We start from the raw sequence: 25,386 nt of genomic DNA, 5'->3' as shown, positions 1-25,386 counted from the left end.
GAAGTGCGCCTGCGCGATTCGGAGTCCCTTTGACCTTCAGCTTCAGGAAGTGCGCCTGCGCGGTAACAGAGGTAGGGGGACGGTATTAGCAAAGAGCTCCGCCTCTTTCTCCTACTTTCCTGAACCTGCCGGCGCTCGCACAGTGATTTGCGCCTGCGGTGAGTGGTCTTCGAGCAATGCTCCGCGCCCCACCGCCGCTCCCCACCTACCCATCTGTCACCCTGCTGCTTCTTCCTAGCAGCCTTCTCTCTACTGACATAACCAGGGCCTATTATGTAAAGTTGAGCTGTGTGGGAGTGCCTGTGGAGTCAGAAGTTCGGGTTTTCAGTATGCGTCTATCCGTGCTGTATCACCTTGGATAAGTCACTTAACGTCTCTTGAGTTTCCTTTTCCTTATCCTGGAGATAATGACTCTTGTTCTGTCCACCTAGCAAAGTTGTTGTGAGGATTAAATAAGCTAACAAATAGATGGCAAAGTGCTTTGCAAAACAGAATTCCCTACCCCAGAAGAAGAGAATAAGCTTTTCTGTACATTACCATGCTAGATTCATACATTAAGTGTAAGCTTATTTTTCACAGGTACGAAATAATGATTAATAGGAAAAATGATGTTACTAGAGAAATGTAGCCTGACTGACTATAGGAGATTAAGAAGAAAATGAGGTGTTGAATAAAGCTCATGAGAAAACAATATCTTAGTTAAAATACTGAAACCTCTTGCCTAAAATCCTTAGCGCTCTTCAGATGCAAAGAATGAAAAACATCCTTACAGGTATGAAAATACTCATAGGGGCATTGTATCTTATTGTAAACGACGATCTGGGGTGAAAACTGAAGTAATAGGAAATAAAACCTTCTCTATCCCTGCTGTCTTTCCCTCTCCCCTAATTACCAAGGAGAAAAAGCAACTTCAGGTTTCGTGGTAGGGTCTTTGAGTACCAATAAGATACTCCTAAGGGGGAAAATGTAAGCAATATTTCCGTAACTGGGGCAAAGACAGATGGATCAAAAAAGAGCCCCAGCTTTCCTGAAACGTCTGGGGGCATGCAGGTATGTTGGGAAATGGTTGCTAGGCAGAAAAGGGACCTAGAAAGTGTTGGCATTTGAAATGATGAGGAGCAGCACTGCTGTCAAATATATTCAACATTTTAATATTGTTTTAAAATATTTATTAAGCACCCACTGCGTGAAGCACACAGCACACTAGTCGGTGTTAAGTCAATCTTTTAGGCTCAGTTGGGGAAATCCAGACAAAATGGAAGATGGGTGTTTGTCTTCCAGGAGCTGACAATCACGCAGTACAGAAAGAATAGGCAGAAATGATAATATTTGCAAAGTAGTCTAATGTCCAGATGAATATAGAGCAAAATGGACTCATGAGAATGCAGGCTGAGGGAATGTAGAAAAAAATGAACACAAGATGAGTTATTCAGACTCAATTTTAAAGGAGAAAAAACAAGTTCTGACGTGTTCAGAGGTGTTTTGAAATGTTAAGAAAATAAGACAATACGAAGCAGGAGCAGGTTATAAAATTCTAAAGACTACATAAAGGTTCAAAAACCTGTATAGATAAGACACTGATCTTGGAAGGAGAGCATGTAAAAAAATAAAAGGATAAAGAAATGAGTCCAGTGAGTTCGAACTGATGCAGGGTAGGCAAGCCCCAAAGTGGGACTTAGGCAGCCAGAGTCCTTGGCCCAGGAAAGGCCTAGGCTTTGCCCAGGAAAGAATTCAAGGGCAACTCGGAGGTAGAAGAAAACAACTTTATTGAAGAGGCCGTGTTACAGCTGTGGTGGTGTCACAGCCGTGACTGCTCCTGTAGAGCAGGCTACCCCAGAGGCCGAAAGCACCAGCTCAGGCCAGCTTTGAGTCACATTTATACTCACATTTATTCCCACTTTTAATAACATGCGGATTAAGAGGCAGTTTATGCAGTCATTTCTAGGAGAGGGGTAGTAACTTTTCGCTCATCGGGTCATTGCCCTGGAAAGGGGCGGTAACTCCTGAGTGTTGCCATGGCAATGATGAACTGACACACTGGTGGGCGTATCTGATGGAAAGCGGCTTCCACCGCCTCCCTGTTTAGGCTAGTGCTCAATTTGGTGCGGTGCCAGAGTCCTGCCTCCTACCTCAAAACCAGCTGACAAGGTTAAAGAAGATTTCTTAAGGTTACTGTAAAGAGAGAAAGCTTTGGATGAGTTAAAGTGGTTATCACTACACTTGCCTGATTATCACGAGTATTGCTTATGATAAGTGTTAAAAATAGGGAGGTTAGCCGGATGTGGTAGCATATACCTGTAGTCCCAGCTACTGGAGAGACTGGGGCAGGAAAATCCCTTGATCCCAGGAGTTCAAGTCCAGCCTAGGCAACATAGTGAGATTGCACCTCTAATAAAAAAAAAAGTCGAAGTAAAAATAATTACTAAATTAAAATATGGAATTTCTTTTCAGCTCCTAGTTCGCATTCTCCACGTGGAGATTCAAAATTGGTCTGGCAGAGGAACCCAAGAGTCTGTATTTTTTACAATTTCCAGTGGGGGGCGGTGGTATTAAAATATATTACATGTTTGTAAAACAAAGATGAATACGAAAGGTCTTTCTTTTCCAAAGATAATTGGTACCAGAAAAGGCCCTCTTAGAGTGAATCCATTAAAGATAGAGACGTAGATGCCATAGTGAAAGAGTGAAAGAAAAAGACTTGAACTTTATATGGAAAAAAATTTAACCACAAATTATGAAAATGAATTTATCTTATATTTAACACATTAGTTTACAATTGCAAGTATGTGCTAATTCTGACAACTCAAATGTTGTTTTGGAGGAGGAACATAATTTTTTAAATGGCTCATTATCCATCCTAGTGCATTTGATTTTTGCAGCAGGGTCATATTTGCAAAAGTTTTGGAGGCGTTTATCTAGTTTTCCGAAGGTCCTCTCTTAATCCTTTGAAATCAGATTATTTCCTTTTGAAGTTTGATGTCAACATTGTTCTCATTGATTTTCTCTTTTTCGTTTGTTATCTGGTCCAACTCTGTGAGGTCCTCCTTTATTAATGACTTTACATGTGGATCTAGCAGTTTACTAACATCGCTTTCAAGGTCATGAAACTCCACATCTTTTGCAAGATTTGCACTTTTACTTTGCAATAGATTTCAGTTGTATTTGAGGGCTGGATATTTCCAAATGAATGACCAGGACTTTGATAGAAGTGGGTGTAGGCACTAAGGTTAAAAAGATTGGACAATTTAGGTGGGGAACAATTTCACAAGTTGTCATTTCATCAATGAATGTTTCCTGTTTTGAAGACCTTTACTTCTCCAAGAAATCTCCTAACAGAATTTATCAGGCCATAGGATACAAGGATGAAGTATATATACCTGTGTTTGGCTAGAAGAAGGGGGATAATGTGGTGAAGTGAAGGAGTGCAAATGAAAAGGGGTGGTTGGGTTATGTGAATAGGACAGGGTTTCCAGGAACAGAAGATGAACTGGTGGATATAGAAACTGTAAGAAAGGTAAATCAAAAACCCACTGCATTATCTTGCTTTTTCCTCTATAGAACACAATATTACAAAAATCTTATCTGAAGAGGTAAACAAAGTGTATGCAGCCAAAATATATAGGAAAAAATATAGAGGTATTTCAGAAAACTAGCACAAATATTTTATTTCTTCTATATTTTTCATTTTGTGATGTTTATGTTTTAAATTTATAATTTATTGTGATTTTTCTCATTTATATCTAATTATATTTGAAATTTTGTATAATTTTTCTTAAAGAAGCCTCCTCCAAATTATATATAAATGAGGCCCCATCAAACTTGGATCTTCCTGTTAGTCTTGTTAAGGCTGCAAGGAAGAGACAGAGTGCTATGTGAATTAATTTAATTGGCAAGGAGATCCAGGAACATGGGGTAGCAAGGACAGTCATTTCTTTGGTTATATAGCCACCCTGGGACCTTGCCTCCCAATATTGAAATGAACAGCTGCCCTAAGGGAGAATAAGAACAATATTTTAGGGTTTTAAGGATCCTACCTGAGCTCAAGTAACCCACTTTCTATTTGTTTACCTAGCACTTACTCTTCCTCCAAAAGAAGACATTACTGCGTCAGTTTGACACTTCAGTCTAGATTGTCCCAAAGCACTGTATGGGAGGCTTTCATTGTATACAACTCTTCTGTAGTTCTGTTAACTTGGGCACTGTCCTGATCAGTCATGAATAAGTATACAACTGTTTCCACCCAATAGGTACATGTAAGTCACAGAAGCTTATCATATTTAGAAAAGGCCCACCTAGGACTACTTTCTTCCTAAGTAGTAATGTATTCAGCAGGAGCTTTGAGACTACAAGGCCTGTCCATGACAAACATATGTTGCTTTCTATAGGTTTTTACTATGGCCTTGTAATGTCTTGTTATTTCATGGGACAAATCCCTCTGTTTTATTGTAGTTTAAAATTGCCTAAACTACGTTTGTTCCTTTTCTCTTTCAGATGAATTTTAGAATTAAGTTATTAAGTCCCATGAAAAAAAATCCATTGAGATTTTTATTGGAATTACACTAAATTTATAGCTTGATTTGGGGAGAATAGACATCCTTGTAAGTATTGTATCTTCCCATCCGCGATCATTAGTCAGGCCTCCTTTTATGCCCTTCAATCATGTTTTGTAACTTTCTCCATAAAGAACTCTTGCCTCCCTAAAACAGTAATTGCTGCTACATTATAGATATTTATTGCTGCTGTTGTTTATTTTTCCTATTACATTTTCTAATTGGTTATTGCTGAGATATAGAAATATTATTGACTTCTGTATACTTAGAACCAGTAACCTTGTTGAAATTTTTATTAGTCCTATTAGCTTTTCTTTACAGTCTTTAAAATTCTTCTATGTAGTCAGTCATAGCTCATGCAAATAGCAGTCTTGCCTTTTCTTTTCCAAGTCTTAAACTTATTTTATTCCTCTCTCTCCTATTGCATTCGCTTGGACCTCTACTACAATGTTGCATAATAGTGGAAACAGGGGGTCTCCTATCTTGTTCCCAACTCTAATTGAAAATAATCTGATATTTTACCATCATATGTGATGCTTGCTATAAGTTTTGACAGAAACATTTATTGGGTTAAGAAAATTCCCTTATATTCCTTGCGAAAAGTTTTTTGTTTTTTTAAAATCTTGAATGAGTGTTTAATTAATCAAATGCTATTTCAACATATTAAAAACCTATTATCTGTTTTTTCTCTATTAGTTTATTAAAAGGGTAGATAGCCTTGGTAAGTTGTTCTGATATGCTGTTTTGTATTCTGGAATTAACCCTACGTCATGGCCATGTTGTATGCTTCTTAATATGCTGATGAATTATATTTGTTAGCATTTTACTTTGAATTTTGTCATTTATTTTCATAGGTGAATTGACTCTAAGGGGTTTTTTTTTTAGCTTATTTTGTTCTTGTCTAGTTTTGTTATTATATTTATGTGTATACATTGGCTATACTTCCTTCTTTTTAATGGAGGTAGTATATTTCCATGAAATGAGTAAGATAGATTTCTCTCTCTCTCTTTTTTTTAACTCTCCAAAACAGTTTGTATAAGATAGGGACTATCTATTTGATGAAGACTTGGTGAATTATTGTATAACTGTCTGGGTCTTCCATGTTTTTTTCAGGGGAGATTTTTGGCTACCATCTTAACTTCTGTGATGGTTGTTGGTTTGTTCAGTTTTTCTCTTTCTTCTTGAATTAATTTTGATAACTTGTATTTTCTCAAATATCTTATTTTAAATGTACTGCCATAGAGTTTCAAGTCTCATTCTATGATTTTTTAAAAATCTCCACTGTCTTTATAATTATATTCCCCCTTTTACTTCTAATGTTATTGCATTTTCTTTCATCCACTCTGCTAGAGGGCTATCTACTTTGTCTTTTAATAGAACCAATTTTTTTTTAAAAAGACATTTATTCAGCGTCACGATCAGACTATTACATTTAGCAATCAACAGCATGGGTGCAAAAAGAAAAAGAAAAAGAAAAAAAATCTACATTAAAACCCTTTGTTGGAATGCTTTACACTTTCCACAGAACAGAAACTAAAATAACCTGTTATACAATTAGTCACAAATACAGTCCTCGAGTTTTTTGCCCATACACATGAGTATTTGTCTAAATCATGTCTTCTTTGTAGCAGCTAGGCCCTGCCACCACTATGCTTGGCTGAGTTCTCAATCTGTTGTAACCTGTAGCTTCCCTGTCACTTCTCCGGCTCTCCTCTCCTACTAAGCTTTGTTTCCTAATTAAAATCTTCTGCCACTGCCATAGCTACTGCTGCTACTGGAACCGCCATAGCCACCTTGGTTTCATGGTTTGGCAAAGTATTGGCCGCCACCACCATAGGGGCCAGAGCTTCTGCCTCCAAAGTTTCCTCCCTTCATGGGTCCAAAATTTGAAGACTAATTGTTGTAACTGCCAAAATCATTGTAGCTTCCACCACTTCCAAAATTGCCTCCACTACCACCGCCAAAGCCGCCTCCGCCTCCATTGTTATAGCTGTCATAGCTGCCACTCCCGCTGCCATAGCCACTGCCCTGGTTTCCATAACCCTGTCCACCACTTCCATAGCCTCTGCTTCCTCCAGAGTAACCAGGGCCGCCTCCTCCATAACCACCATCATTACCAAATCCATTATAGCCATCCCCACTGCCACCATACCCACCACCACCACAGCTGCCACCAAAGCTACCATGACCACTGAAGTTTCCTCCACGACCAAAGTTGTCATTGCCACCGAAACCACCTCCACGACCACCACCAAAGTTTCCAGAACCACTTCGACTTCTTTGGCTGGATGAAGCACTAGCCATCTCTTGCTTTGACAGGGCTTTCCTAACTTCACAGTTGTGGCCATTCACAGTATGGTATTTCTGAATGACAATCTTATCCACGGAGTCATGGTCATCAAAGGTTACAAAGGCAAAGCCCCTTTTCTTGCCACTGCCTCTGTCAGTCATGATTTCAATCACTTCAATTTTTCTATACTGTTCAAAATAATCTCTTAGGTGATGTTCTTCAGTGTTTCTTTAATGCCACCAACGAATTTTTTTTTTCTCAGTTAAGTGGGCACCTGGTCTTTGAGAATCTTCTCTTGAGACAGCTCTCTTTGGTTCCACAGCTCTTCCATCCACTTTGTGTGGCCTTGCATTCATGGCTGCATCCACCTCCTCCACAGTTGCATACGTGATGAACCCAAAGCCCCTGGAGCGCTTGGTGTTTGGATCTCTCATTACCACACAGTCTGTGAGCGTTCCCCATTGCTCAAAATGGCTCCTCAGGCTCTCATCAGTTGTTTCAAAGCTCAACCCTCCAATGAAGAGCTTCCTCAGCTGTTCCGGCTCTTTAGGAGACTCCGACTTAGACATGATCTCAGGGAGAAGAGAGACTTTAATGATGCTTCTTTGGTGGTATCCACGGGCAGAATGCTAGAACCAATTTTTTTAAAAGATTTTATTTTTTAGAGCAGTTTTAGGTTCACAGCAAAATTAAGGGGAAGATACAGAGATTGTCCATATACTTACTACTTGTGCCCTACATAGATAGCCTCCCCCATTATCAACATCCTCCATCAGAGTAGTACAATTGATGAACCAACATTGACATCATTATAAAGTCCATAGTTTATATTGTGGTTCACCCTTGGTGTTGCACATTCTATGTATTGGACAAACCTATAATGACATGTATCCAATATTATGATATCATACAGCATATTTTCCCTGCCCTCAAAATTCTCTGTGCTCTGCATATTCAACCCTCCCCTCACCTTCTCACCAACCCCTGGCAACCACTGATCTTTTTCTCTTTCCATAATTTTGCCTTTTCTAGAAGGCCAATAGTTGGAATCCTATAGTATCTAGCCTTTTCAGATTGTCTTCTTTCACTTAGTAATATGCATTTAAGGTTACTTCATATCTTTTCATGGGCTTGAGATCTCATTTCTTTTTAGGGCTGGGTAACATTCCATTGTCTTCATGTACCACAATTTATTCATCCATTGACCTACTGAAGGACATCTTGGTTGCTTCTAAGTTTTGGTAATTATGAATAAAGCTACTATAAACATCCACATGCAGGTGTTAGTGTGGACATAAGCTTTCAACTCCTTTAGGTAAATACCAAGGAGCATAACTGGTGAATTGTATGGTAAGAGTATGTTTAGTTTTATAAGAAAGCACCAAACTGTCTTCCAAAGTGGCTGTACCATTTTGCATTCCCACAACTGATTAGTGAGCATTCCTGTTGCTTCACATTCTCTTCAGCATTTGATGTTGTCAGTGTTCTTACTTGGATCATTCTAACAGATATAAAGGGGTGGCTCATTGTTGTTTCAATTTGCATTTTCCTGATGATACATAATACAATGCATCTTTTCCTGTGCTTATTTGTCATCTGTGTGTCTTCTTTGGTAAGGTGTCTGTTAAGGTCTTTGGCCCAGTATTTATTTATTGCATTTGCTTGGACCTCTACTACAATGTGTTAGCTATTCTGGGTTTTTTACTGCTCCATATAAATCTTAGAGTCAGATCATTGATATCCACAAAATAAATTGCTGGGACTTTGATTGGGATTCTATTTTTATTTATTTAATCATTTCTAATCAATACTTTTCCCTCCCTTCTACTTTTCTTGCATTTACTCTAATGTCTTCTTGGTTTTTAAATAGAATGCTTATCTCATTCATTTTTGTGTTTCTGTTTTATAATACATGTGTATTATTCTGTACATTTCATTTAGTTACATCTCCACAAGTTTTTATTATTTTCATTGATATAGAGTTCTGAGTATTTGACAGCTTCCTTTATGATTTTTTTCTTGTCACAAATTCTTTAGAAATGCATTTTTTGCTTTCCAAAAAAATGCTTTTTTATTGTTAATTTTTAATTTAATTGCATTATTGTCAGAGAAACTTGTGTGATATTACTTTGAAATTTGATAAGCCTCTCTTTGAGACTGTATCTTTGTTTGCTCTGGTTTGGTTTGGCTTTTTTTTTTTAAATATGTATTTTATTGCATTTTAGGTTTGGGGTACATGTGAAGAACATGCAAGATTTTTGCATAGGTACATATAAAAACAAGCCATTTTATGGAAATTTAACATACATCTAGAAAAATGTAAAAATTATACATATTCTGTTATTAGAAAATGAACATACCTTGTAATCATACGTAATCAGTTTATATAATAGTTCCATGTGAGCTTAAAAAGAATATATATTTCATATTTATTGAGTGCAAGGTTAAACCAAGCTTGTTAATTGTGTGGTTTGAATCTCTCATATCTTTATTCATTTTGTCTATTTGATCTATAGAGGTGTATTATAATCTCCCAATGCCATTGCGATTTGTTCATTTCTCCTTGAACAAAATTAGAGCATACAAGATGAATTGAAGGTGAAATGGAAGCATTTTAGTAGGAATGCATCTGTGAATTGTTTGTATAAAAAGACAAAGTAACTCATACATAATGCTTTGCTCCCTCTACCCATTCAGTGTGCTGTATACAAACCAGCCAGGAAAAAAAATTCTGCCTAAAATATACAGTATGCTTAGAAACACATCTGTCATGTAGACATATCCAAAAGCTTATGAATATTACATTTTGCATTCCACTTCTTCAGAGACAGTCTTTTCATCCTAGTGTTAGCATATATCTGTTCTTATTGCTAAAGTCACTTACATAAGCACATATTTCTACTTGAAAGGAACAATAAGTTTCCTACAAAGTGTAAGGTGACATTTTCTTGCACGTTTTCAATGTAATATAAAAGAAGGTTAATCCTCTTATCTGAGGCTATGTCATGCTTTCTTATTTGTGATAAAATATAGCCCTACCATCATCTTTTGCCTGGGGAGAGCAGCAGCCTCTTAGTTGATTTTCTTGTGTACATCTACTCCTGTCTTACTCCCATTCCTTTTCCATACAGCAGCCAGAGTGACCTTCTTAAATATAAATGATCCTATCACCCCTAATTAAACCCTTACCTGACTTACAACACCCAGTGGTGGTCTGCTTCCTGTCTCTTCAGCGGTGCTTGACTCCATGCTCCTTATCACTGTCTATTCTTCAGACATGCTGGCCTGTCTTGAGTTCCTTCTTTCCACAGGGCCTTTGCACTTACTCTTTGCTCTACCTTAAACACTACACTCTATATTCCTATTTGTCCTTCGGAACTCAATTCTATAGCCCCTTAACTAACCAACAAGGTCAAATCCCTCTATGAACTTTCATAGCAATACAGGCTTCTCCTTAATAGCACTAACTGCAATCCTAATTATGCATTTTTTAAATCATTTAGCTCATCTCTGCCCCCATCCCAACAAGAAGGTAGGCTCTTTGAAGACCAGGACCATATCAGACTTGGATCCCCTGCATCTCGACACTAGTGCAGTGTTTGGTACAACATAGTAGTGGTGAATGAATGAGTGACCAGTTGCCTTTCTTCACCTCCAAGTAAGTTGTTAACCAAATGTGCCTACACCCCTCTTGCTGCCTCTACTTTCATCCCACTCTCACCTCTAGAATATACTCCATACCCACCACCCCTCAACCCATACACACATACACCGCCCCCAGCACACACATACACACACACTCTCAAAATTCAAGTCTAACACATTGTCTAGTAATGTAGATTTTGATCAACGATTTATGTGGATACAGAGGAAGGGAGTTATATCACAAAGCAAATGCCCCAATGATGTCTTTTTAATATCTCTTATTGCTTCCTACCAAGTTCTTATCTCTGTAGCAATAAGAGCTCTCACTCCTCTTCTCCACTCCCAAAGTCTGTTCTGGGAGCCCCGCCAGCCAAGCAGCTTTCTCCTCCACCTGCCTCTCAAAGTTCACAGAGCTCCAAGTTCATCCCCAGCAAAACGAAGCCCAGTCATAGGCCAGGCCATGACTCCCGTGTCCTCCGTTCATAGGGCCACTTGCATTTTTAGAAATTCAGATTGGAAAGTGTTCTTTTCTTCATATCTTATTTTGCTTGATAATGTTATTCCCTCCATCAATGTCATCTTATACCCTCCCGCTGCCTGTGGCTGACCGAAATCTTTTGCCTATCAAGGTCTGATTCAAATGCCTCATTCTCTGGAAATCTTCCCATATGGCCCCCAAATAGAGGTGATTTTTCTCTTCACTAAATTTGCATCCTATTTCTTTTATTCTACTTGGCATTACAGGCAATTTTGTACTTGTTTTTTTCTTCCTCTCCTTCAGAACAATTTCTGTTTCTTGCTCCACATGTCCCCTGAAGAAACTGACCCAGGACTCAGGGTACATGGCAGGCCCTAATGCTAGTTAGGCTATAAGGAAACTTTTTATAATTTTTTGCCATATTGGTTAAAGCCTCTTTAAGGAAACTGCTAGATTTCATGTTTCTAAATGATAGATATTCAATATTTCAGTTTCAGAATTGACTAAAAGAAACCACTAGCCCCTGCCAAGGAACTCAGTAGCTACTGTGGGTGAGTGTAGTATAGCTTTTGGTTTAATAGTTGTAGAGAGTGTTCCCTCTCCAGGTAAAAGATATCATTGAAGTTTTTGCCTGGGTTGACTGTGGCTTTCTAAAAATTCAGCATGGATCTGACCTCTGAAAGATTATTATTTACAGAATCTAACTCTTGTGACTCGTTAAATATACCAAGGATGGCTAATTTAAAATATTGGCTTATGAATTTAACCTCCTGAGGTCTCCCATCTTTTGGTTGAATCTTGTCCTCAGCAGAAGCAGGCTGATTTCCAGAAAATCAATTCAGTGGAAGCCAGTTTGTGAATGACCACTTCTTGGAATGGCAAGGTGACCTAGGGCTAACCACAGCAAACTAAACTGAAGGCTGTGGAATATACCAGATTTTGCTAGACCTATTGCTAGAGTATGTATTTTGCCATCATTGAACATTGATCTTTAGGTGATCAGACTTCTCAGTGTTTCCTAATATTGATCAAGGAAAGGGGATGGAGACCCAGTGATGAGGTTTGCTTCATGTATATGTGGCTAACTGAGGGCAGCCAAGACATAACTTAGCATCACTTTCTCAGAGTTCCTACCAAATAATACTTAAATTCGGAACATGAAACCAGAAATATCTTTAACTTCTTTCATTCTTATAAGCATTACCCTTGATTAAACAAGGTTAAAAAGTAAAATGAAGTTCTTTGGGGGTTTTAAAGCATTTTTTCCATTCCAAAAGTAATATATTTCATTACAGGAAAATTTTAAAATAGAATGAAAAATTAAAATATTTTGAAACCCATTTTTCTGTAGCCTAAGGACAATCACATAATATTTTTTGACATTTTTTTATTCCAATATTTTTTCCACAGATAGCATGTTTTAGAAAATTGTAATCATCCTATATGTATTCTATATTTTGCTAAACAGTTTTCTGTAATCTTTATTATGGATAATAACATCTGTAAATGATGGACATACTGTATAATATTCCAACAATAGGAAATACTTACAATTTTACTTAATTATCTCCTTTACCTGACTTTAAGTTTGGTTTTCTTTTTTTTTTTTTTTTTATATAGAGCCTCGCTCTGTTGCCCAGGCTGGAGTGTCATGGTACGATCTTAGGTTACTGCAACCTCTGCCTCCCAGGTTCAAGCCACCCTCCTGCCTCAGCCTCTCAAGTAGCTGGGATTTGGAATAAACAGACATGATGCTTTCCTGACAGTCCTCACTTAGTCTATGGACTCTTATCACCCTGTCATCCCTGCCCAAAGGGGCATGCTATTAATTTTTCTTGGTTTAAGCTTGTCCATAGCAGAAGCAGGCTGATTCCCAGAAAATCAATTCTGCTGAAGCCAGTTTCTGAATGACCATTTCTTGGAATGGCAAGGTGACCTAAAGCCAACCACAGCAAACTAGACTGAAGACTGTGGAATATACCAGACTTTGGAGTCAGATACATAGAATGTCAAACCTGGGCTCTTCTCCCAATGTCCCTGGAATTGATCACTCTATGGCTTATAGGCAGAAAACCTGACCTATCCAGCCTCAGTTCCTTCTTCTTGGAAATGGATGTCTAGACAGTGTTTTGGAGATAAAATGAGAGCATGCACATAAAGCCTCTGATGGGGACCATCATGGTAAGGCATGATGGAGGGTCATGAGGTGCCTTCTTATGCTCTGGAAAATGGTGGAAGGAATCATGTGGTTGGCAAGAACATATGAAATTCTACATCTGAATCTTGTTTTCCTCTCTCTTTTAAAATCCAGCTCCTCACAAGTCTATTTTTTGAAAGAACCAGCCTCCTTTTCTTCTAAATATTCTAAATATATAAAACCCAACCAAAGTTTCAAAACTTTGTGGTTGTTCTTTCACAGGTGTTAAAGACAATTGGATAAGATATCCTGCCAAGAGCATTTTAAAAATACCAGGGTAACTTCTATTTTTTTTTGTTATGGAAACTTCCTACACACAAAAGTAAAAGAAATGGTATAATGGACCCTCTGTATTCATTCCCAAGCTCTTATCATTTTACATATTTTGTCCATGTTGTCTTATCTATCCCCCTGTATATATCCTTCATTTTTCTTTTTGTTGGATTATTTGAAAGAAGTCCCTGACAGTGTTTTATTTTATCCATTAAATGCTTTGGCATGTATTTCTAACAGTTAAGGAGATTTTTTTCTACATAACCACAATGCTATTATCACACGTAACAAAAGTATCAATAATCTCAGGAGCATTTTGAAAATAGCATTCTGGAAAAAGCAAGCCAAAGGAGTGAGTAATATAGAATTTCAAGCTCTATGGTAAGAGGTTTGGGAAGATGTTTTTGGCAAAGGGGGCACTTTCATTTTTGCAAATGACATCACAGAGCCAGATGTCACTTTCTCCTACATATCCGAAATTGGATTTACTTTCTTACCCCTGAAATCTATTCCCTAGTTAGTTTAAGGCATCAGTATCCACCCAGAAGCTTAAGCCAAAGACCCAGAGTTCTTATAGAATCTTTTCTCTCCCTCCTTTCTCTCTTACCCCTCCATTTAACCAGTTTTTTTTTTTTAAATCATAACATTTAATACGAGATCTACCTTCTTAACAAAATTTTAAGTGTACAATACATTATCATTGACTATAGGTACAAGGTTGTACAACAGCTCTCCAGAGCTTATTTATTTTGCTTGACTGAAACACAACGCTCATTGTTAGTGATTCCCCACTTCCTCTTCCTCCCAGCCCTGGCTACCACCATTTTATGATTCTATTAATTTAAATCATAGGTACTTCATTTTAGATATTTCATATAAGTGGAGTCATAAATATTTGCCTGTTGGTGACTGGCTTATTTCACTTAATGTAATGTCCTCAAGGTTCATCTATATTGTTGCACATTGCCAAATTTCCTTTTTAAGGCTGAGTAGTATTCCACTGTATGTATGTACCACATTTTCTTTTTATCCATTCATCTGTTGATGGACATTTAAGTTGTTTTCACATCTTGGCTATTGTGAATAGTGCTGCAATGAACATGTGTATACGAATATCATTTTGAGACCCTGATTTCAATTCTTTTGGATAAATATCCAGAAGTGGGATTGCTGGATAATATGGTAGTTGTATTTTTAATTTTCTTAGGAAATTTCATACTGTTTTCCATAGTGGCTGCACCATTTTGCATTCCTACCAACAGTATATGAGGGTTCCAATTTCCTCCACATCCTCACCAGCACTTATCGTATATATACATATAAAAGCAGGTATGAGGTGGTATCACATTGTGGTTTTGATTTGCATTTCTCTGATGATTAGTGATGTTGAACATTTTCATATGCCTATTGGCTATTTGTATGTCTTCTTTGGAGAAATGTCTATTCAAGTCCTTAGCCTATTTTTAAAATTAGGTTAGTTTTTTATTACTATTGAATGTAGGAGTTTCTTATTTTGAAGTTCTAAATCTCACAGTGAATATTTCTCATAGCAACACCCTCTTCTCCATTCCCACTTCTCTTCCCTTTGTCTAGTGCACATTATTCATCTCTGCACTGAGGTACTGAATGGTGTTTTTTTGTTTTTTTTTTCTTTTAGAGATGGGGTTTTTATCGTGTTGGCCAGGTTGGTTTTCAACTCCTAGCCTCAAGTGACCCACCTACCCTAGCCTTCCAAAGTGCTTCGATTATAGGCATGAGCCACCACACCAGCTTCTGAATGATCTTTATTTGAGGTCCTCTGGAAATGAAACCTGAAACATGGATTCTACTATAAATAGATCATTTGAGAGGTGATCTCAGGAAACTCTGGGAGCTGATTTGGGGAGCAAGACAAGGAAGTGAAAGAAGCCAATAAAGTACGTGTTATTAAGCACTGCAGAGCTCCATGCCACTGAGAAACTCCACTGGAGCTCTACCCCACTGAGAAACTCTGAGATACAGGGTAGAATATGAATTAGAGTTACCCCAACAAACAGGAAAGGAAGCTGGGGTGTTTACCCATCAACTCTCCCATTCATTATTGTTTGGGGGTTGATCTCAGGGCATCAACTCCCAGCACGTCTGGCCTGCACTCCTGCACTGTGTATGGGCTGTGCATGCTACCAAGCCAGAGCACAAAGAGTCACAGGCCTTGGGGGTGTGAGGTGCATACTAGGGGGATATGGGTGGGGATATGGCAATGCCAGTGCAGCATTGCCTTCCTTCTCCCTCTCCCAACAGAGGCCTGGGATAACTTTCCAAAATGCAAATCTGATTATGACACTCCTCTAGTCAATACAAGCATATGTGGATGATACTAAAGACCTACCTTGCTTATTTTGCTTGATGGAGGTGACTGGAGTGGTGCCAAACCATCTGACCCTGGGCACCTTTGGTATACCTTGTGCAGGTGGTCAAAGCTTGAGTTTTCAGTAACTTTCTGTGAATTAAATGGATAGATAGCTTTATTCATATGTTTATAATTAAAACCTGTTTGTTTACAGAACAGGTTGGGAAGGGAAGAAATCAATGGTCACCTGTGGTTTGGGGCCCACTGGTGCAGCCCCTCTCCTCTCAACAGCTTTACTGACTCCTCCACATTGCAGAGCCTCCCCTGGTGCTTCTGTCACTGCACCAAAGCCACTCATGGCAGCACTTTGTTCTTCTTTATGCAGTCACATTATCTGGGAATCTCAATGTGATTTACAAGCTTACATAACTTCCCAAATGAGTCAGCATGCTCATCAAGAAGGCAGCATGATGTCGTGGAAAGAACAGGGCATTTGGTGCCAGATACAACAAGTTCAATTCCTGCATCTGCCACTTCCCAACTGTGTGTCTAGACAAGTTCTTCTACCTCCTCCAGCCTGTTTCTTCCTCTAACAAATGGAGATGAGAATATCTACCTAGGAGGGTTATTATAAGGATGAAGTGAGGTAAGGAACGCTCAGAGTGTGATCAGCTTTTGCTTCTCCCGTCCTATATCCTGATTTACACATCTAGCAGCCAATTCTTGAACTTTACTGACACCTCTGAGTAGAAAATGCTGATTTATCTTTGTCTGCTTTTATCACCAGTGTATTTTTGATGAAAGTTCAAATCACTTATTTGTAAAGGAAAAATTGGTCTTGCTCTACTCTGGGCAGAGCAGGTACAGTGTGTGTAAAATAAATCAGCACCAGAAAGGGCTGTGGTGCTGTAGGTAGGGCTGGGCAGGTACAGCCTGGCTCAGGCCTGGCTGGACTGCAGTGGCAGGCAAAGATCACTGGCTTTCAGAGGCAACTTTGGGAGCATGCAGTAAGACAGACAGCCTGAAAAACAAAATGTGCAGGAGCGGATGTGGAATCCAAACGGAATAGCTGCTTACCACAGTGGGGAGCGGTTAGGAATGGCGTTGCAGAATGCCTTTAGCCAGACAAAGCAGCAGCATATGAATGAGGATGCTGCTATGCTGGTCAGGGCTGGGGATGGTTCTGGAACTGTTTTTCCTAAGTAGTTAAAGCAAATGCAAGCTTAAAAAAAAAAAAAATCAAATCCCTGGTCAGCAAATAAGCACTGCTACAAATATTCTTTCCTGCTGGTGACAACATTATTAGGGGAGGATAGGCAGACAAGCTCATTTCCAGGATCTTTATAACCAGCATAATACATAGTTAGCAGTCAGCTTGGGGCAGCAGAGAGAATATTTATAATTTAGAGGTGATCAGTTGGCATGTCCATGGAGCAAAGAGGTAGCTAAAAAAGAAAAGCAAGAGCTGATCTTTGAACTCAGAAACTCCAGAATGCTAAGCTGGAAAGGATTTTTCAGATCATCTAGCTGTTCTGGTGCTTGTTATATACTAACAACAGCAGAACTTTTAAATAAAATTTTATGCAGAATCTCCCCTTTAAAAAAAAAAAAATTAAAGGAGAGCTGCTCTGAGTAAGGGAGGGAGGGAGACAAGGGGGCAGTGTGGTTCTGGGACAGCAGCCTCTGAGCCTTCACTTTAGGTGTCTGGTGGTAGCCCGGAAATATGTTCTGAAAATCCTGAGTCCCCACTGACCACAGCTTAAAAGCCCCTCATCCAGTCTTAGGCTGACAGATGGGAAGTGACTGCTCAAAGGTTACTCAGCAGAACTGGGACAAGAGCACAAACCTCTTGATTTTAAGTTCCTTGCTCTCAGCTAAAAATCATCTCTCCTTCAAAAAAAAGAAAAAATGTATCTGTAAAGATAAAGTTACCTCATGAAATAGCTTATTAAAGTAAATGAGAAAGCCAGAGGCATCTGAGTGTAAACACTGGGTTTGAAAGGGATCCAATTCTATCTTCTTCTCTGCTGGACCCAAGGGCAGCATCTTATAACATTTATTTTTAAGGCTTATAGCATAGCAGTCACAAAATCCAAGGAGATTTACTAAATTAATGGTCATTTAAGCCAGGATGAGTCTAACCGGTTTGTACATTTTAGAGAAAACAAAAACTTAAAACAACAGCTATATTGGCACAATAAGGAAGGAATGTGAAATGCACAGCAGATGGAGAGGCCAAACCAGAGCTCTCAGGCGGTGGAGCACAAGGCATTCCAGGCTCTTGATTCCATTTACCATTTGTGGGAACTCAGACAAGTCACAATTTCTCTGGACCTCAATGTTTTCAATCTATAAAATGATTAAATCATTAAGGCTTTTAAAGGTCAGTATGCAACAGAACTCTGACACAGAACTTCCCTGTGAGCAGGGTCAGTTGGTGCTGTGCCCATTTAACATGCAGCAGAAGTCTCTGTGTCCAGGGCTGAGGGCCTGGTAGTGTAATTAATACAGAAGAGAAAGAAGGAGGAGGAGGCAAGCAGGTGGGGAGGAAAGCAGAGCCTCTCCTTTCATGCTTCAGAGGACAGGACTTTGGTCAGCAGCATCCTGCACATTTACCTAAGGCCTGTTACCTTGAAGTCCTCTAAATGGCGAGATAAATGGCATGTGTGTATGCCGAAAAATCTATAAGGACATACAGCAAAATGCCAACAGTGTTTTTTCTGGGTTAAATCGTTATGAATGTCCTGAATTAATTATCTGCTTGCTGCTTTCTCTTTTCTTTCTTTCTTTTTTCTTTCTTTCTTTTTTTCTCTTTCCTTCCCCTACCTCCCTGCCTCCTTCCCTGCTTCCCTCCCTCCCTCCCTCCCTCTTTGCTTCCTTCCTTCCTTCCTTCCTGCCTGCCTTTCTCTTATGTTTCCTACATTTTGTACCTTACATATGTATTGCTTGTGTTTCTCCCACCAGAAACTAAACTTCATGAGTACAGGAATTTTTGTTTATTTTGTTCATTGCTATATTCTCAGTGCCCAGAACAGTGCCGGGCATTTGGTAGGCACTCAGTAAACAATTGTTTGAGTGAATGAATAATGTGAGATTTAAAAGTGAGAATTTTTTTTAATTGCAGGCAACACAAATCATGTCTTAAAGCAGTAGTTTTCAATCTTTTTGGACTACAGCACACAGTAAAAAATGCTTTTAGAATTGTGACATCACAGTACCTAAATTCACACACACACATATGACACATATAACAAATATTTCACAAAGTAATACTTGTTATTATAACTTGTGGCATAGTTTGATATTTTTAAATCACTTCTATTTCCATTTTTGAAATACTCACTAAATTTATTTCAAGACTCACTAATAAGTTATGATCTGCAGTTTGAAAATCACTTTCATTGAAAGAGCAGCCACCTGGAAGGTCAGGCATGGTGGCCTTGTAAGGGATGGATGGGCAAGAATCTTCCATCTGTGTGCACCTAATCCTTGAAAGATCAAGAGCCTTGCCGGGCGCGGTGGCTCAAGCCTGTAATCCCAGCACTTTGGGAGGCCGAGGCGGGTGGATCACAAGGTCAAGAGATCGAGACCATCCTGGTCAACATGGTGAAACCCCGTCTCTACTAAAAATACAAAAAATTAGCTGGGCATGGTGGTGCGTGCCTGTAATCCCAGCTACTCGGGAGGCTGAGGCAGGAGAATTGCCTGAACCCAGGAGGTGGAGGTTGCGGTGAGCCGAGATCGCGCCATTGCACTCCAGCCTGGGTAACAAGAGCGAGACTCCGTCTCAAAAAAAAAAAAAAAAAAAAAGAAAGATCAAGAGCCTGAACTTAGCAAGGGCAGGTGAAGTTGTCCATGGCTCCCTGTGTTTTCTAGCTACACTTCAAAGAGACATTGTGTCTCAGAAGCTTGAGTAGAGTCATTTAGACAACTCCATTACTGTACAAGAAGAAACTAAAGATTAGGAAAGGAAGACAGCTTTCTACCACATCCTATATGTGTGAGCTTAATGTTCCTTAAAACCAATATTCTAGTCAAATCCATCCCTGAACATGAAGTAGAAACAAAGAAAACTGGGGCAGGAATCAGAGATTTCAGTTCTGACACCAACTAACTATATGATTTGGCCAACCTGCTTTGAACCTCAGTTTCCTTATCTGTAACATGAGGAATTGGCCGTAATGCTATTTAAGACCAGTGCCCACCCTAAAAATTGATATTCTGAAAGCAAGACAAACAAATAAGAGTAACAGTCTTTGCCAAGCACCTGTTATGTACCAGACAATAAGCCAGGTGTTTTACATATAGCATCTCACTAAACCTCCCTGACAGCTCCGGGAGAATAAGGTTATCAGCCCTCACAGAGGAGGAAACTCTGTGAGGCTCAGAGAGTTTAAATAACTTGCCCCAAATCATCAAGTAACAGTGTTGGTTTCTATCTGGGGTCCTCTGATGTCAACCCCCATGTTCTCAACTACAACACATACTGTTCCCTAATGGAGTTGCTTTGGGGTTTCCATTTCAAATCCCTGACCCATTTGGTCTCCTTTTAAGCTAGGAATGTTCAATTAATGATAGTAGTAAATGGTAGCAAATGATAAAATGATACCAAGGAGGTGTATATATAAGGAGAAGGGAAGCAAAACTATTTTAATGCAATATTCGAAGCATTTCGTTTATGGTATTCAATTTAATCCTCACAACCTTCAAATTTGTTTTGTTTTGTTTTTTCATTTTACAGTTTTAAACACAGAAAGGTTTAGTAACCTTTTTTTTTTCTTTTTTGAGACAGAGTCTCTGTTGCCCAAGCTGGAGTGCAGTGGCACAACCTCAGCTCACTGTAACCTCTGCCTCCCGGGCTCAAGCGATTCTCCAGCCTCAGCCTCCCAAGTAGCTGGGATTATAGGCGCCCACCACTACATCCAGCTAATTTTTGTATTTTTAGTAGAGACGGGGTTTCACCATGTTGGCCAGACTGGTCTTGAACTCCTGACCTCAGGTGATCCGCCCACCTCAGCCTCCCAAAGTGCTGGGCTTACTGGCATGAGCCACCGTGCCCAGCAGGTTTAGTAACCTTTTAAAGATACCAGGTATTTAGTGCAGCTCTGAGACTGTAAGCTCTCTGAGGAGACAGACTGTCTTTCTCATTTGTGCTTTGATTTTCAGTGTCTAAAAGAGTGCCTCGTACAGGGTAGGTGATCGATACACATTTACTAAAGGCATCAATGAAGGAAGTAACCAGGTTGTAAGCCCAGATCTGCCCAACTCCCAAATCCAATTCTTTCCACTGCTGAATTCATATAATTTATTTAAAACAATTGGTATCTAGCCAGTTGTTTTTAACCTCTTATTTACTATATAAAGAGTGTTATGAGTTTTGGCTCCAATGCCCCTATGAAGCTCTAGCTACATAATTAGTTACTGAGTTCCCATCTCTTGGCTGAATCTATAATTAAGCTAATTTTGTAAGACATAGTTAGATATATTCCCTGGTTCCCTAAAATGTGTAACATTCACCCAGAGGACCAGACTTGGAGAAAAACACAGGACTGGAAACATTTGATCACACCCTAGTATCATTGCTCTCCCTGATCACCAAGAGCAATTACAGAACAGAAGGTTTGTTTGGTTTGGTTTTTAAATCAATAAAAATAAATTTTAAAAGGCCTACTCTTATGCAGAGTATCTTCATAGTGCATCTTCTAGGATGTTTTATTTCTAAACAAAACAAAGTTTGGCTTTATCTCACACAATGATATTAATGTATTACAGTTTCTGCACAGGAATTGGAAGAAGGCAAGAAATGAGGCATACCAAGCACGTCATAGCAGAAGGGTGTGCGCAGGTGTGCCTGAGACATCGCCCTGCTTAAACTCAGCCAGGCAGGTCCAGTGATGGGTGAGTGGATGGCTCTGATAAAGAGCAGGCGTCTCTCCTTATCTTTCTAATTCAAGGGTAGTTCCTCTCCGATGTGCTGACCAAGGCTGCACCTAGCCCTGGCTTTGGTCATTCAGGGCACTTCCCTTGGCCTTTGGAGTTGTGTGCTCATCTATTTCTTATTTTCTCTCCCTTTTCTGAGTATTTACTAAGGGCTCTCATGGGCCCAGCCTCTGCAAGATGCTGTGGTGGCTACAGAAGGAACAGAGCACAGGCTTCTGGCCTCTTGGGTGTCACTGGTCATATACTTGGAACTCAAGTGTGACCATGAAGTTGCCTGGCAGCTGAGCTGGTGACTTTACTATTATCACCTTCCTTCCTTGCCACCTCCAGAGAGCTTGGTAAGCCTTTCTTGTTACTGTGGCTTGAAGAATGTGATTCTCCCTTATTTCCCCCTGTACTTTCTGTCACCATGACATCAAATCTGTTTTTTTTGCCTTGAGTGAACCAGCACCCATATTACCAAGGCCAGCATGATCAGAGGTGTAAACTCTTTACAGGTGGGTCAGCTGGAGAAGAAGCAAGTTCAGTTCAGCTTTGTGGATAATTCTCTTTGCTTTCTACACTGAATTTGGCTGCCTCTGTCTTTAACCTGCACTAAACCTACTCTGCTCTCATCCAAAGTATTTTTTAAATGGGGGCAGGGCTGACTCTCCCAGAAGTCAAATGTTCTCTTTATATTCACTTTGTTTCCTGCTCTGAGTTTCCTTCTATGGTGTCTGTTAATGTCTATTTTGGTCTGAATCTTTTTTTTTTTTTCCAATATGGATAGAGTCTTGCTATGTTCTTGAATTCCTGGGCTCAAGTGATCCTCCTACCCCCTACCTCCCAAAGTGCTGGGATGACAGGCATGGTCCACTGCACCCAGCCCCAAATCTTTTTTAATAACAGTTTTATTGAGATATAATTCACATACTTAAAATTTACCTTTTAAAAGTGTATAATTCAGTGGGTTTTAGTATAGTCATGGAAATGTCCAACCATCACCACTATCTAATTTCAGAACACTTTCATCATCCCAAAAATTACTCATTAGGAGTCAGTCCCATTTCTCCCTTCCTCAGCCCCAATAAATCATTGATCTGTTTTTTTTTATTTTTATGAATTTGCCTATTCTGGACATTTTGTGTAATTAGAATAATACAATATGGGTCTTTAGTGACTGGCTTCTTTCAATCAGCATGAAGTTTTCAAAGTTTGTCATGTTGTAATGTATCAATACTTGAGTCATTTTTATGACTGAATAATATTCCATTATATGGATAAACCACATTTTGTTTAGCCATTCATCAGTCAATGGACGCTTGGGTTGTTTCCACATTTTGGCTATGATTAATAATGCTAGAAATATTTGTGTACAGGTTTTTGTGTGGACATGTGTTTTCAGTTATCTTGGATACATACCTAGGAGTCAATTTGCTATGCTAATCCAAATATTAAGGAAATATTTCCAATAATCTTCATTCCTATCTCTGTTTCCCAGATAGATTTCTCTGTATTCATTAAACAAAGGGGAATGACCAACAGTAGGAACTTTTTCACCAAGTTCATGACACAGCACCTGCTTTTCCAAGTTAGATTCAAAGCTCAAACATAGGGGGAGTTTTTGGGCTTTGTATCTAACTTGGAAAAGCTAGATACTTTGTATCAAATATGCAGCTATGAGTGGCTATGTCAGGCCCAAGACAGGGACAAGTTACTTCAGTGACTGCACATTAAATAGCAGTTTGTGGCACCCAGAGGGAGGTTTGTGCAAAGCTAGCCTCCTGCCCAGATTTTAATCTTACAAAGAAATAATTACAAGGAGCTTGTTCCTTGAAATCGAGTCTTTTGTAACCTATCAAGAATATTGGGCTATGATCTCTGGGGGTATGCATAGGCCCAAAGGGAGTATTTGCAGCATCGAATAAGCAGTTTACAACCTTGAACCATCAATTACCGTTTCCTCACAGCTCTGCAGTCTTCCGTTTATAAAGGAACTCTGCCCTCTGCTGGTCATGGGCAGCCCAGACCCACAATTCAGGGCCTCTGAGCAGGTCTCTTCTAAAATCCTTTGTTCTCCGGGAGCATTTTAGAAACTGCTACAATTTATTCAGCTATAGAACACAAAGTAATGCCATCTTCTACAGAGCGTTTCCCTTTTATTTTTTGTCCTTTGATGTTTGTGGGTTTTTTCCTTTTATTCAACAGAAGCAGAACTGGGCCAGTTTTGTTATTTATGAGCCGCTTTCATTTGTGATAAATAACCGTAATATGTATTTATGCAGTGCCTGCCAGGCCCCTTCTGCTCCTATTGACTCATGAGTTACTAAAATACTTTTCTATGGTAGAAGTGGGCAAGGGCTATTCAAGATAGAGATAATACAACTTAAGGGCTGTCAGCTGTCTAGTAATTTTTCAGAGGTGCTTTGCAGATTGATTGAGTCAAGAAAGACCTAGAGCCTGACTCTCCTCAGGCTCTATGGGAAAGCTCTTAGAAATCCGCAAGGCATCAGACATTTGGGTCCCCAAGCCCTCTCCCCCTTCCTTCCACAACAACACTCTGACCAGAAAAGATCCAGGAGCAACAGGAAAGGTGAATAGGGGAAGAAGCCAGAGCCAGGGTTGTAGGGGTGGGGAGGAACATCACAGATGGTGTGGGCAAAAGCTGCACTCTTGAAAGAGGAAAAGGGGGAAGCTGGGAAGGAAGGTGGACAAGAGAAAGAAACAATGGGCAGGGGCCCAGCAGGTAATGAGGAAACCAAAACAGAAGTGACCCCATTTCCCTGAGGGTCACTTCTGCAAGGCAGTTAACGGTAACATCTGTTTAATTCTTCATTAACAAAGGAAAGAGGATCCTTTCTGATGTTCTCACCCTGTGCCTCTGACCTTTAAGGTCTCACTCTGTTGCCCAGGCTGGAGTGCAGTGGCACGATCTCAGCTCACTGCAACCTCCGCCTCCCAGTCTCAAGCAATCCTCCCACCTCAGCCTCCTGAGTAGCTGGGACCACAGACGCGAGTCACCACCACGCGTGGCTAATTTTTGTATTTTTTGTAGCGATGGGGTTTTTGCATGTTGCTCAGGACTGGTCTCAAACTCCTGGACTTAAGTGATCTGCCCGCCTTGGCCTCCCACAGTACTGAGATTACAGGCATTGAGCCACCATTTCCGGCCTGAAAGAACCTGATTTTTAGAGACGTAATTTGGGTTTGTAATCTCTGAGGAGATGAGAGTTGCTTACTGTCAGCCCATATACTAGCCAGAGGTCTGGAAACCTGGCTCCCTCCCTCAAGGTGATGCCTATGTCCTGCCAGAATGGGGTGGGGGGGGCATGCCACCGTTTACCCCAGGGACGCTCTTGGGGGTCCCACCAACCCTGTCAATCAGCTGGCTGAAGATTCCTGTGTCCTGTTCTTCCTGTTCCCCACCAACCCATGCTGCTCTAGCCTTCTCCCTCCCTCCCACCCTGGTCCTCTGGACTCTTATTCTCTCCTCCCACATCTTCTCTCTAGCCTTTGTGACTAAAGTCTCAGTCACTTTAGGAAAGACAGGCTCACTGCCCTCTTTATAATCAACCTTCATCGGATGTGAGGGGGATGGAGAAGTGAGAGATAGGAGGGAGGGGAGAGGGACACAGGGAGAAACGAGGGAGGAGAGAGGGAGAGAGAAACAGGAACCAGGGCTTCTGCGCTTCCTCCCAGATTAGG

The 25,386-nt window shown here is 39.9% G+C and overlaps 2 long non-coding RNA genes and 1 pseudogene across 5 annotated transcripts in view; 1 reads left to right on the top strand and 2 right to left on the bottom strand.

The window, feature by feature from the left end:
* Positions 1-29: 29 nt before the first annotated feature.
* Positions 30-25,386, top strand: part of LOC108292546 — an 87,926-nt gene continuing 62,569 nt past the window's right edge. For 2 of the 3 annotated variants that reach the window (XR_005197558.1, XR_005197559.1), the window contains exons 1-2: positions 30-158; positions 21,535-21,660. This is a non-coding gene — a long non-coding RNA (uncharacterized LOC108292546). The remainder of the gene's footprint in view (positions 159-21,534; positions 21,661-25,386) is intronic. The other variant, XR_001820308.2, reaches the window with a different exon arrangement.
* LOC108292547 lies at positions 2,354-25,386 on the bottom strand. Its single transcript, XR_005197560.1, has 3 exons — positions 25,145-25,386; positions 15,802-15,912; positions 2,354-2,386 (listed from the first exon to the last, which is right to left on the bottom strand). It is a non-coding gene; the product is annotated as an uncharacterized LOC108292547 (long non-coding RNA).
* LOC108292542 lies at positions 6,257-7,436 on the bottom strand (annotated as a pseudogene). The gene has a single exon (XR_001820306.2). The product of XR_001820306.2 is annotated as a heterogeneous nuclear ribonucleoprotein A1-like (transcript).

The sequence above is a fragment of the Cebus imitator genome, unplaced genomic scaffold (genome assembly GCF_001604975.1).
Source record: "Cebus imitator isolate Cc_AM_T3 unplaced genomic scaffold, Cebus_imitator-1.0 Scaffold494, whole genome shotgun sequence".
Lineage (NCBI taxonomy): Eukaryota > Metazoa > Chordata > Mammalia > Primates > Cebidae > Cebus > Cebus imitator.
This window is presented reverse-complemented; position numbering and strand designations above follow the sequence as displayed.